General features: G+C 39.1%; 1 protein-coding gene across 2 annotated transcripts in view; it reads right to left on the bottom strand.

Annotated features, from left to right (window-relative positions):
* Positions 1–13,290, bottom strand: part of TBL1X (transducin beta like 1 X-linked) — a 195,241-nt gene that overhangs the window by 115,869 nt on the left and 66,082 nt on the right. For both annotated transcript variants that reach the window (XM_072137842.1, XM_072137841.1), the window contains exon 3: positions 9,576–9,656. The gene's annotated coding sequence lies outside the window, so the exon portion shown is untranslated. The remainder of the gene's footprint in view (positions 1–9,575; positions 9,657–13,290) is intronic.

Here is a 13,290-nt window from a genome sequence, read left to right on the forward strand (position 1 = left end):
CTTATGATAGTATTCATAAATATATCTTTAAGGTCTTGACAGGGTGATTGCTCATGGACAGTTAGAGATCACACGACCCTTCATCTGTGGCCATTTTAGGGAGAGGAATGTCTGGCTGATGAGGTAAAAGTCAGGAGGCTTCACGTTACTTATCAAGAAACAATGAAGAACATTTGGTAGAAAACGGATATTGGTAAACTACCTAATATCCCTCCCCCCACACTTACATGCACATTACAAAAAAGATAAGGTAAAGTGGCCAACCCCTTTATATAATCTTAGATCACTGAAGCACTGGATATGACTGGAGTATCAATAGCAAGCTTGAGAATGGCTACATTGAGATAGCTGAAATGTTGTATGCTTGAGAATGGCTACATCGAGAAAGCTGAAATGTTGTATTTTCCACTGTTGAAATAAAAATACTTGTTCACTATGGAGTGCTGCTTCCCTGTCTTCGATTTTGAAGTACCAAGATCTCGAGTCGGACCCCAAGAAGCTTGCACCCACATAGGATCTTAATGCAGGATTTCACAGTGCCGCTCTATACCTTTTGATTACTTTATTTAGTGGGTGAGGTGGAGCTATCATAGGTGTCAGACACAGAGATGGCACCTCTCTGCTGGGGATGTGTACTGCAACACCTCTCCACTCCCCCGGGAAGGGGACACATTCCTGGAATAACTCTGGGAGGGGGTGCTGATGTGTGGAAGCAAAATAAAATACAGGGGAAAATAGCTGGTAAGTAAATGAACAGAGCAACTTTCTTGCTCTTTGGTTTTTAAATTTTATTTTCAAAATATTTTTTGTTAACCCATTTTATTTTGTTATAGCTAAGATCAATTATTTACTATCCAAAGCAACACTGAGAATATAAATAAAATTAGCTCCTCCCTAATGGTAATTTCTGGAAGCCAAATTTCAATGCATAGGATTTTGAGTCTTATACCAGCTAAAGGGAGTGCCATCTAACTTTCATATATTTAAAATGAGTCCAAATGGACATTTAAAAGCATTGAACACATATACGAAAGTTTACCAGGATAAGTACTGTGTCCTAATAGGGTCATCCATACTGTTCTCTCCATGATAATCTTACTCTCCATAAGAGAGGGAGGTTGCATGACCCACTGGCAGCTGCTTCTTGAACTTCTCGTGATGCCCCATGTCCTATGGGAGCAGTGGCGAACCTATGGCACAGGTGCCAGAGGTGGCACTCAGAGTCCTCTTTGTGGGCACTCAGGCCATCACCCAGCACATCCTGCAGTCACAGGCAGCCCAGGACGTGTAACATTAAGCTCTATTTTAAAGTGCAGGAGGAGCAATGAGGTGTGGAGGCTGGATTATCATTGTAGCCCTTTCTCTGGACCTATGATTCATCCTGTTAAAGGGACCAAATTTCTCCTTCTTTCTACTGTATTGGTGTCTTCAGGATGTCAATACTTTTGAAACCTGTGAGTTACTTTAAATTGGCATTTTGCTCTTTGGGAAAAACATGTGGCTTTTGCTTGTAGTTTTGGTACTCAGTACCTAAAAGGTTCTCCATTACTGTCCTATGGACTTCCAACGAGTCAGGGTTAATGCGCACATTTGTGTATACACCACTCCCATGTCTCTGGCTGGAGGGTTGTGGCAAGAACATCTGCATGACACTCCAACCAGTGGCATTCTTTCAATTATGAGCGCACTGCCCCAAAACTGAAGTCCCCAGAACATGTGATACCATAGGAAGTCCCGAAAACATTCTCGGAAAAGTTATGTGGGTAAGTACAGTATGGGTGACACTATTAAGGCATGATACTTATCATGGTGCATTCATTTTCCCACATTCATTTTCCCACATTTAAACAAATATGAGTGCCACTATAAAAAAAAGCTAAATTATCTTTAGGAATGCGACATTTACTTTACATGAAACTAAACTGCACAACAAACACAATAAAAGTTGTGTCCAAAAATATGCTTTTCTAATAACAAATATACATATATTTAAATAAATATGTAAAGGAAACTACAAAACTCTTCTCTATGAACTGAAACGTTCAATTATATTTCCTTTCGAAAAACACATTAAAAGTATGAAGGATAAACCATTTTAAATTATTTCTCGTTCTATTGGTTTTTTTCTTTGACAGCTTTAGTGAAAAGAAAAAACATGGATATACAGAACGCTAGGCTGAGGATTTACGCTTATCCTCACCAGGAGAACTGAATGTTATTTTCTTTCTAATTTAGTATTTGCTGTTTCAATCCCACAGCTAAGATAAAATGATTATTCTTTCAATCAAACTGCAATCCGCACACAAAAAGTCATGAATATGCACAAAAAATACTTGGACTACAAAATACTAAATAAGTTCTATCAAATTTGACACCGACAGACAGATGTTTGTATAACCTGTACAGATAGGCCAGGCTGAAATATATACAGGATATATATATGTATTTATGGGAACAGGATACTTGTAGATCGTGTTCTATATACTTTAGTGATGGATTCTGCATTAGTGCTGGAGATTGGAAAACTACTTGTACTTTTCTTTGGTTTTTAATAATGTATCAGTCTATAGTAACAATAATATAGTTACCAGATCACATACATAGTGAAAATCATATTTCGTAAAACATTATTTGTCACGGACAGATTGATGGTCTTTTTATGTTTATTGGAATTAGTTTAAACTGCTTATTTAAAAGTGTTCTCTGGGATTAAAAAATAATTAGCCAAGAGCAGGGGGTTAATCAAAAAGGTATAGGTAACTACAGTATATGTTATATGTATAACTGTAAGGTCTTTTGGTTGTAACATGGGCATTTACAGAGATTTTATTACCACGTGCTAGAACAGGCCTTTTTCAATATCTAGTACCTTTACTTATTTTCCATCACATGATGTGTCTATTTATCTCTCTACATGTCTCCTATAGCTAGCAGATGGCAATTCATTGCTATATTCTATATTTATATAAGCTTTCACAATGAATATAATAAATGTATGCATTATGGCATTATGGGATGTAGCTGAAGTCCACCTGTTTGCTTTGCACATTTTCCCCAGCAATATTGGTAACTTAAAAGAAACCTACCACTTCTGAAGGTAGGTATGAGATGTAAACACCGGGCACCAGCTCAGGGTGAGCTGGTGCCGGAGCTTACCTTAGCTAGTGTTTTAAACCGCTATATCGCGGTTTAAACACATTTTGATTTACAGCCCCGAGGTAGCTTCGGCGCTGCGCGCGGCCGTGCGCGCGCGCGCGCCTCCATAGAAGGTACCCGAGGCGTTATGCACGCACGGCCGCGCACAGCGCCGAAGCTACCTCGGGGCTGTAAATCAAAATGTGTTTAAACCGCGATATAGCGGTTTAAAACACTAGCTAAGGTAAGCTCCGGCACCAGCTCACCCTGAGCTGGTGCCCGGTGTTTACATCTCATACCTACCATCAGAAGTGGTAGGTTTCCTTTAAGCTAAAACTAAATTCTTTGCACATGAATTACATTTATAACTACATATATATCTACATCTATCTATCTATCTATCTATATGTGTGTATATGTATACATATATAGTGCTCTCATTTTATTATCATCATCTATAGTAGAAAGAAGATGCAGAAAGAAGATGGGGAAGGATTGACTGAAAATCCTTTTATTGTGTGATTTGTAAGCTCATAGTCTTCCTTTGAGCTAGGGATACATGGTAACTCAGCATGCTACTCTTTGAACCATCAAAGTAATATGTGAATGGTGTCACAAATAAGAAAAATTAATCTCTGCCCCTTCTGAAACCCACAAAACATTTTATTTGGGAAATAGGTGGCCAAATTACTATAACCTACTGCAAAACCCTGGTGAAGGATATGACTGAGATCTACGCCAGGTCAGTATGAGTTCGGAACTTCTTAGTAATTCAAGCATGTCGCCTTCCAGGTGACTAAAGCCCCCAAAAAACAAAGGATCATGTTTACCTTGTTTTCAGCACACAAAGTGCACACATTCATAGTGGGTGAATGCTGCTCAACACCACCGATGGCAATAGAAAGTCACTGCCCGGGGCACAAAGACTTGCAGGAATCAGACCTGCTCTGTAATTTTAGTATAGCCCAGGCATTATTCTACGTTGTCAATGTCCCACACTCAATGGCCCCATCTATATACTGTCTGAAACTGAAATTCACTACTTCTGCCAAAACCAGAAAAACAGATTCAAGCAGAGCAAAAGTCTGTTCCCTTTTCTTTATAAAACAGGAAAGAAGAAAGTAATTTCTTTTCCTTACTCTAGCACATTCAGCTCCAGCTCCTTATTGCTTCCTTGCTGTGCTTAGTCAACTGGTGACATATGATAATTCAACACATGGCAGATGTAAGAGTGCTCTGAGATGTGATGACAGTAATGCATAGTCTGACTATACCTTTCTGCCATATACCAGATTCAACTGGAAGCACAGACATATTCAGATTACAATTCATAAGCATCAAATGTTAGAATTAATATGACACACATAGATATATGACTGAGAGGACCAAAGCTTGTAGAACATTTACAAGAGGAAGTTCAGATTTCCATAATGGCGAGGGCAGAATCATTATTATATGGACTACTAAAGCTTCAAGAAGAAGTAGTGGATTGCTGTAAAGAGGTTATTGAGAGCCCTAAAAAATAACCTGCCCAACACTTCTGACCACCTGACTTCCTCTGTGACATCCTTCTAGGGGGCTGATTAGTTTAATAAATAGCTAATTCTACCCCATTCTCAGTCTCTGCATCAGAGTAACAGTGAACAGGGATTGCCCAGGTATTGTAACGGGGCATCCAGCTAGACCTCTCTAAGGATTTCAGTGGGTTGGTGGGTGGGCGTTAGATGTCTGACATGTGACCTATTATCAGAGCAAGCTTGGATGGTCCAGGTCTGCTTGTTGCTTATTTTAGTTCCCTGAATAACACCACTTCTTGAGAACATATTTTGAAGCCTGGTTTAGTTTGCAACTTTTACATGAACAGGCTTAGTTTGCTGTAGCATAAAATGATTTTAGTGGTAATGCATAGGAGAAAAAGCACAATGCAGTGGTTTTGATGTGAGCGTTTCAAGTCAGTTTGCCTTTCATCATTGTGTTCTGATCATATCAGCTATGGGAGAGGAGGTCCAATGGATAATAGTATGCTACATAGGAGTCTAGGCCTGGGATTGATTGTCTACAGGATTGGGGACACAAAGGATAATAGTTTATAAGAATGGGGGAACAAAGGGGTCATGATATATGAGAGGGGCATAGGTGAGTCATAGAATAGAGAAGTAGGGCACATGCGGCAATTGTCTACATAAGTGGGATACAAGAAGTTTTTGTATATAGAAATGAGACATAGTGAGTATTACCCTTACAGTATTTTTGTTTCTTATATTTTGGTTTTTTAATTCAACTCCAACATGATTGTGTTGTCTTCCCCCGTCAAAAATCATATTTTGTAACAACCAGGTGAGACTGAAATGCTTTGGGGGGCGTTCAGAGAGTGCTTCTCCTGCTATAACCCTTAGCCCTGCTTCTCCACCTTGCATTCATTCATCCTCCCACCTCCGGTGTGTCAGTATGGAGTCCCACAATATGTCAGTGGACATCAATGTCATCAATTCAGGCTTTGTCTCTAGGGGCAGGAAGAGCTATAAATACCATTATGACTTAACACTATCTTGGACTCCAGAAATCCATCTGGTAAGACACCTTTTTAATCGATGACTGGCTGCAACAGTCACATGCTGCCTATTTGACAACAAAATATGGGAGGTTGGTGGAAGCCGCAGCAATAGATTGCTAAGGGGAAAACAAGTACAATAAATAATTATCTAAAAAACTCATATTGGTGCAACTGACACATTAACCAGGAACAACTATCCACCAGTACATATGTTAATGGTCTATTTATTATACTTAAGTCTTGAACAATTTTTGAAAATCCAGAAGAGGAATCCTGATATTGAGGATCCTGACTTTCCTGGCTTTGTGGTATGAAATTCAATAATGAAAAAACAGAAGGTCAAATTCCAATGTTAATGGTTACTAATGGAATTAAAGAATGAAATACACATCCAGATTGTTTGACTTTCTACTTTCCAAGGATTTCTGAGTCATTTTCAGAGTTTCCAAACAACACAACCCGATTTTATCCTATTGTAGAAACATTATACGGTCAAGTGCTTGATCCAAATGTTAAAATCTGTAACTTTATTGCCAACAAGGCCATAGCTACATGTATTGCTGCTGTAATAGCACATACATTGTGAAGGACGGACTAACAAAAATTAATAAGAGCAGTAATAACTGATGCCAGCATAAAGATTTTTTTAAATAAAAGCTTTTTAACTCCTTATTGACGCAGCCTGTTTTTAAGTTAATGCTCAAACCTTTTTTTTTTATTTGACCAGTGTCTCTTCCTGTGGTAATAACTTTTCAACACTGTAAGATATCCTTGTGATTTTGAGATTGTTTTCTCGTGAGACATTTTAGTTTATGTTAGTTGTATCATTTCAGTGATCGGTTTCTTTTTTTTGGGGGGTAAAAATTCAATAATTTTAAAAAAATTTAAAAAATGACAATTTTCAAAGTTTCAAATGTTCTACTTTTTAGACAAAAAGCTATACCATAAATAGTTTTTTGTAGAAACCTTTTGTTATTGGTCTTCTTTTTATTTCCATAATTTGTTTTACATTTCAATTTTTTTTTACGGATCTGAGAAAGTTTCAAGTTTTTGTAGCAACTTCTCAAATTTTCAAGAGATTTGGAAAATGCTAAATTTTTTGTGACCAATTCAGTTTGGAAGTGCCCTACAAAGGCTTATGTGCTATATACCCCCACAACACCATTTTATGAACCCAACATCTCAAACTATTCAAATCAGCATTTGAGAAATCTGTTAACCCTTTAAATCTTTCTCTGGAAGCAAACAAAGATGGATTGGAAATTTTGAAATGTCAATTTTTGAATAAGATTATTCTCATTGAGCCCTAAAATGGACACATTCAGAAGGAATTTGAGGTAAATATACATCCTAAAATTTCTGCCCTGCTTCTAACAAGTACGGCAATACTAGACATGTGGATGTCAACTGCTCTTTAGTCGCACAGACCAGAGTATGTACGATTAGGCTATTGGAAGGCCAATTTATCTGCAAATATTTTGTGGTGCCACATTGTACTTGAAGAGCCCCTGAAGTAACAGTACAATAGAAAACCCCCAAAGATGTCACCATTTGGGAAACTAGACCCCTCAAAGGATTTATCTGGGGTTGGGGGTGATCATTTTAACCCCCAACATGTTGGCCGAAATCTAATGCACTTTAGGCAAACACCCTAAAAATCATTCTGTGGGTCATCCCAAGTATGGCAATACCACACATGTGCCAAAAATTGACAGGCTTGGCACACAGCAGGGCTGAGAAGGGAAGTAGCAAAATTTTGCTTTTGCAGCTCTGCTTTCAGATGTTTGGATATGGAGTGCCATGTCATGTTCGCAGGACCTGTGAGGTACCAGTGCAATAGTAACCCCTGAGAAATTATACCATTTTGGAAACTAAATCCCTCAAAGAATTTATCTGGGGGTGTGGTGAGCATTTTAACCCCCAACATGCTGGTAAAAATCTAATGCACAGTAAATGTCATTTTAGTGGCTTGTATATTGTGTCCAACTCATGGCACTTTATACAATCACCCCAAAAATCATTCTGTGGGTTGTCCTGAGTATGGCAATACCACACATGTGCCAAAAATTGACAGGCTGAGGGCTGAGGAAAGGAGTGAAATTTTGCTTTTGGAGCACCCTTGTCACTAGACTGGTGTTGGGTGCCCCTGAGGTACCAGTATAATAGAACCCCCACCCAAGTAGTGACCCAATTTTAGGAAAGGGCACCCCTCAAAGAATTTATCTAGGGTTGTATGAACATTTAAACCCCAAAAATCATTCTGTGGGTTACTATGGGTATGGCAATGGCCCAGTCTACAGGCTGGGGACACAGCAGGCCTAAGAAGTGACAAGCAAAATCTAGCTTTTGGAGCACCCTTTTCACTGGAATGGTGGTGGGGTACCCCTGAGGTACCAGTACAATAGAAACCCCCGAGTAGTGACCGCATTTTAGGAAAGGGCAACCATCAAAGAATTTATTTAGGGTTGTATGAGCATTTTATCCCATAAGACACTGGCTCAAATGTAACACAAATTAAATGGTGTTGAATAAAATTTTTTTTGCAATTTCTCTTAATTTGTCATTGTAGTGTCAAAAGTATTTTCCCCAATTCATGCCACTGGAGACAAACTCCCCAAAAATCCCCAAAGCAGGTTCTACCGGGCACGTGGCAATAATCTAAAAGATGGAGACATGGCAGGGCTCGGAAGAGAATCGCATTTGTACCGGCATTTACATTTTTTTTTGGCACCATAAAACATTTGTAGATGCTCTTAGGGATCAGTACAGTAGAAACCTCTGAGAATTAGAGGTCCGTCCCTACACATTAATTAATTTAGGGGTGTAGTGAGCATTTTAACCCCACAGGTGGACCCCAAGGATGATGCATAATGGATAGTGCATAGTACAAAATATCTATTATGTCATCTTGCCATGGGACACAAACACCCCAAAAATCATGATACATCCTCTCTCTTGTCCTTGTACCTAGGCACTTCAGAAGTCCCAGGCACTCCAGCACTACTACGAAAGCGCCTTCTCTTGGGTTCTACTACTAATACTTCTCCTTGCTACTAGTACTACTCCTCCACGCTACTACTACTACTACTCACGACAGGCTGATGTCCAAAATGAAAATCAGGCTTGCACCCGATATATTATGTCACTGCGCTCAGCGTCTGATATATCGGATGCGGAGAGTGAACAGGTTAATTTTTTTTTTTTTGTGTGTGTGTGTTTTTACTTTATATGTCCCCCATGAGGTAATAAAAGGCCCCTGAGGGACATTTTTTTTTATTACAAGTTTTCCCCTGTAACTGAGGCATCTATAAGGGGAAATGCCCACCTGTCACTGGGGACAGGTGATCAGTGCTGTACTGGGTCTAATTAGACCCAGCAGCTCTGATTAACCCCTTAAGACCCGGAGGTCTGATCCTGAGATGTTCAGCACGGATCTAAACATTGCATGTTCAGGTCTGCTCATCACTAATCTAACAGTTATTACCAATGACCTTTGCAGTGGAGTTTAAGGCAGTGTTGTACATTATTTTCACCTTCTTATTAAAAGTGTATGTAGGTATTAAGTAGTTCTATAACTATGTGAGATTGGTCTAATGTTGTAAACAAAGTTCAACTGAAACTTTTTTTTTTACAAAATTTCCAAATACATAATGGGGAGAAAGGAGCTTTGTTTTTGTACAAGGTATGCAAAATAGTTACAGTGTGTAACACTAAAAAATACACTGTACATCTTTCTCATTCAGCTTCTGCTTCCACATTAGTGATTGAGACGAATAGAAAAAACATGAGGCAAAGGCTCATTTTAATTCTTAACTTGTTTCTAATGCCACAACATCTATACACCATGTTCATATACAGTACACTGCATGCAAAACATTCCACTTACACTCAGGATACAGGATGCCAATCCACGTTTTCTTATCCTCTTTGGACCCTTTAGCACAGCCAGATTTCAAACAGGTGACACCTACAAACAAAATGTGAAATTTGTAAAAGTTGTACTAAAAAAGCAGGATCTTTAATGGTTTCTAGCTTATTATCAAACTTTGTGTTATGTAAAGGAGTAAAACTTTGTCTCTTTTAACCTTTTGCTCTGGAGTGAAATTTACTTAAAAATCTTTGCTGAATCCACATAATTATCTAAAGACTGACAGCCAGCTCTCTAGTGTATTAAACTATAGCTTCTGAGAAGGGAAACAACCAAACATAGGTTTGGTGCTGCTGGAGCTAATATTGAGTTTTCTTTCTCACCCACCAGCTCTATTCACATCAGTACTTCTCTATCATGACTTCCATGTTCCCTCTGAATGAGCGTTAGAGAAATAATGAGCATAAACTCCTATTTTGCTAGAGACATCGGGGCTGTGAAACATCCATATATTTAACATGAATCGACTATTTCCATCATTACATAATAGTATTATATTATTTTACACTTTTGCATTGTTAAACAGTATAATGGGACAAACAATATTTTACTAAAAGAGTCAGAAAGAGGCGACAAGTCAACTTTAAAGGGAACCTATCATGTAGCCGGGTGTTCCTGAGCTGAGTCAGTATGCAACACCCTCCTCCTCCTCTGTCCTCCTGTAAACATGCCCTCTGCACATGCCCCCTGCACACGCCCCCTGCACATGCCTTCTGCTAAGCTGCAGCACATAAAGGGGTGTGAATAACATGTGCAGGGGTGTGATTACTAGAGGATAGTAGAGAAAGGGGGTGTTGCAGCCTGACTCAGCTCAGAAACACCCGGCTGACTCAATTCACAGGATTACAATACAGAATGGGGGGTCATTTTATAATTCACAGGAGCCACTGGCTCATTTTAACACCATCATGCAGAGCAACTCATTGCAGAAAGTGAGGTAGAACCTTTGGTTTGGGGGGGCTAGATGTGCCTGAGAGTAAGTCAGTAAGAAAGGCACTAATATTCCAATGTGTGTCTCTTCATCTATTGCAGGACAACAACTACCAGCAATTCTTCAAAGCTACAATTTGGAAGGAAGTAGTATATTGTCGTCAGAGTACTTATTTTTCTGTAGACATTTCTCTTTTTACATAAGATCTGGGGCATGGAGAAAAGCTAAAATACATATAATAATAATAATTATAATAATAATTCTTTATATAGCACACCACAGCGTTGCACAGAGTTTGCCAAATCGATCCCTGTCCCCAATGAGCCTCACAATCTAATCAACCTACCAGTATGTTTGGGAGTGTGGGAGGAAACTGGAGGACCTGGAGGAAACCCACGCAAATACGGAGAGAACATACAAACTCTTTGCAGATGTTGATTGTTTAGACTTTGACCACAATAGAATGACTAAATATATGATGATCATCAACTCATCATTATTCTGAATATATTATTATAGTGATCACAGCTCGGTGCTCTTATACTAGTGTTATAGACAGTAGCTCCAGGGTGGTGGCATACATTATTAGTATTTAGTGTATATAGCTCACATAGGACCTCAGATAAACAGTGATATCCTTAGATAGTCCTTAGATAAATAAACCATACCATGCACAGATAAATCATATATACACTGTTTGATACCATCATGGAGGGTTGATAAATAGTCACAAAATAGATGACTAAAGTATCATACATTGTCCATATAATGCTAAAGTTAATATTAAATATAGTTGGTATTAAAATACATTTCCCATAGATGCTACAATATGTATTACATGGAAACAGGGTCATGTTTCTATAACAGTTCTAGCCACATCCTATAAATAAGATTGACAGCCACAACTTTGCACCTTATCATTTCCGCTGTGGTTCTAAGATATCTCACAATGAGAGTGTTGCTGAGCTCTTCTAATGGGATGTAGAGCCATTACTGACTGTAAGCTCTTGTGAGCAGGGGCCCTAATCCATTGGGGAATATGACAGCTCTACAAATATAAAGATTTATTATAATGGTCTTTAAAGTTTGGATGGTGCACACAGGTTTTAAGCCCCAAATGGACTCAAGTGAGAGTCCATTAGATCCAGGACACTCTAGAAAAATGTGTGGCCAGTCCTCCATGGCCTCTACTGACCAATGTTGTGCACAGTAGGGGAGACTCAAGGCAATTCAGTGCTTCGAGGCCACTGAAGAACTGGTCACATGCTCCTTGATAAGCTTCCATGTTGGATCCAGAGTGCTGTGCATATAGAGAGACTATACATTATAGCAGTGATGGCGAACCTTTTAGATACCAAGTGCCCAAACTACAACCCATACCCACCTGTTTATCACAAAGTGCCAACATGGCAATTTATTCCCTAACTTATTGCTCCCCGCTCTGTTGTAACGTTCAATCATATCAGTGTTCTGAGGACACCAATACAATAAATAGAATGTTCCCCAAAACAGGAAAAAATATTTTGCCTGGAGAAGGAGCAACAATGATAATTCTGATCTGTCCACAGCTTCCCACCCCTTCTGTTGTCCCAGGCAGCGCTGTTGCTTTATAATAACATTGAGCATGACAAGTCCTAGGCCGCCTGGGAGTGCAAGTAGATAACTCGAGTCCTCTTTGGTAATGGCCTGGGTACCCAGAGAGAGGGCCCTGAGTGCCACCTCTGGCACCCGTGCCATAGGTTCACCACCACTGCTTTATAGGGAGGCAGCACTCAAAGCAAAGCGCATAGTGATGTTATATTATTCAGTAACATATAGTGCTGTTTCTTGTACAATTATAATGATAATGAAGCCTTTTAAGTAATATCTTTTGATAAGTAATCCAGAACATTTCCTTTTTTTCTGCCTTGTTTTGTGTCAGCCTTTGTATGCCTCGTACAATGGTAATTTGCCTTACTTAGAATAATTTACAGATCATTTGATGACAGTAAGCAGAATATTGAGGAATTTATTGCATTATACCCATTTCCATATAATATAGATCATTGGGGATTGTCTGTTACATTGCAGCCTGGGATTTTTCTCCTACAATAGAAGGGCCCTATGTCTGTTTTTTCTTTCCAGGCAGATTCTACAAGCCTTGGGCAAATTCCCTTCATTATTTTTTCTCTGGCACAGGTCTTTACCCACCAGTAGCATGGAGTTGAGACCTACAATGGTACCAAGGAGGATTTTACTTTTGCCTCTCAGATTGCTACACCCTTGCCCCTATAAAGGGGTCCTTTTGAATCTTACTAAAATTTTTGAATGGCATTTTTTCTAACAAGTCTGTCAATGCCATGGTTATACCAGTTGCTTGTGCACCTTTTTCTACCATGCTTTTTCCTAACACTCCACTAACTTTAGCACTGACCTTTTGGGGCTTATCCTCCATGTAGAGTGTGTCAATGACTGCCTTCTTTAGATCTGTCAGGTCAGCAGTCTTCCCCATGATTATGACCTTTTAAAATGCTTGTGAACCCTTTGCAGTTATTTTGGGTTAATTATTTAAGTTTTTTGAGATAATGCCATAGTCGTGAACATTGAAGGGCTATTCCCACAAAGACAGGAGTCTTAAATATACTCAGGATAACAAAATTACACATTCTCTAATTCCCTGTTATTAACAGAAATACAGCATTTCACAGATGTAATTCCAAACTGTCTCTATCAGTCCTGGCGGTTTTCAGTTTTGGTTGTCCC

The sequence above is a fragment of the Engystomops pustulosus genome, chromosome 2, assembly GCF_040894005.1.
Source record: "Engystomops pustulosus chromosome 2, aEngPut4.maternal, whole genome shotgun sequence".
NCBI classification, from domain to species: Eukaryota; Metazoa; Chordata; class Amphibia; order Anura; family Leptodactylidae; genus Engystomops; species Engystomops pustulosus.